A 1,679-nucleotide genomic window follows, 5' to 3' on the forward strand; every position below is an offset into this window, starting at 1 on the left:
ACAAAAACAGTCGGTTATGTCTGTGAAGGTAAACAGCTGGGAAATAAATTGCATGTTTATTTTAGATCTGTGTGGCAGCAGCAATATACAGTAAATACTGTATATCAATAAATCCACTGCTCTCTTGTCTCCTCTGAGGCTGGGCCTCTAAATCGTGTTTTGTGCTTTTCTGTGCAGACAATTACAGAACAGTTAGCATGTTTTGCTCAAACTTTCACCATTTCTTTAGATCTGGTACACTGTTGTCGCTTGCAAAATAAAATTGATGGCGCCTTGGGTGGAAACTTACAGATTAAGGGGCGGTAATATTATAATGAGATCCCTTTGCAACGTCACTAGGGGAGCGAAATCAGACGCGCTCGTTTTTTCAGATACTTGCAGAAAAAGGCTTACCAAAACAAAGTTACAGGGTTAATCTTTTTCACATTTCCTTGGTTGGCAGATGCACCGGGGACCTGATTATAGCACTTAAAACCTGTAAAAGTCAGATTTTCATGATATGTCACCTTTAAGGACAGTGCCTGAGATGAGGTCTTCAGGCACACCTGTGACAGACAGGTTAGTTTATGGTGTGTTTATGTAACACAGCTGCGGTTACAGACACCCAGGCCCCCTTTCTCAGCTCTTCACTCAGGGTCAGAGGTTGGCAGGCCCAATTTAGATCTAATAGAGATACAACAGCTGTACTGTTATTATTAACCCTTTAACGCGTACGATCACACCCGTGTGATTAGAACGTTCAGTGCGTCACATCATCAACTGCTGAATTCGCGGAGCCAGATCCGGGTCATATTATCACAACTAGAACTATCCAGTGTGTTCAACCATATAATGCTTATTTTAGGTTCCATACATTTAAATACACATAAGTACTAGCAAAACCATACATTTATAGTTTGTAAAAATACACGCTAATGTCTATGGAAACGGCAATAATGATCATTATAAATATAATCTGACGAAATGTTTTATTGATATCATATACACAAAGTGTAGGTAACAATAAAGTTACTCTATTTTTCTCCCAGTTCACCGGAGACTTACTTTAACATCTTTCGGGAGGAGAGGATGAATTTGCGTGTTGTAAATCTCACAGCTCAGATTCAGTGCGAACTAACATGGCGGCGCCCATCACCCGGTATAGATCAGCTAACACGGTCATTATAAAAGTGTTTAAACTACCAAATACATTTACTTGAACATATTTCAAAATCGGAATATCAGATATTTCATAATATAGTGAGCATGTTTGTGAATATTTAGAATAAAAAAGGAAAAACGAAATAAAAGCGATTCATGTGTCATACAGCACTATTGTGACTGCGGTGTGTCACATGACAAGCATGACGCGTCGCCATGGAAACAATAAGGAATGAAATGTGTTTATGCGGTTTAAGGTTCAAAAACACATTATTTTCCACATACTGTACATTATTGTTTCTCCTCTATGCCCGCCTTTCTGAAACACGTCGATTTTTACAAAGCTCATCGGTCTGAAAAGTGAGGTGTGCTATGATGACTTATACTGTCTTTTTACGTGTTGCGTTGCATCGCACTGTGTAAACATAAAACCATGTCAGATCTGTGATCGGAGAAATTACAAACAACAAGCACTACTCTACACTGCCCAAAAAACTTGCTTTAAATATATAAAATATAAAAACTCTTTAAATATAAAA

Source organism: Sinocyclocheilus anshuiensis, unplaced genomic scaffold (genome assembly GCF_001515605.1).
Source record: "Sinocyclocheilus anshuiensis isolate Anshui unplaced genomic scaffold, SAMN03320099.WGS_v1.1 scaffold925, whole genome shotgun sequence".
NCBI lineage: Eukaryota > Metazoa > Chordata > Actinopteri > Cypriniformes > Cyprinidae > Sinocyclocheilus > Sinocyclocheilus anshuiensis.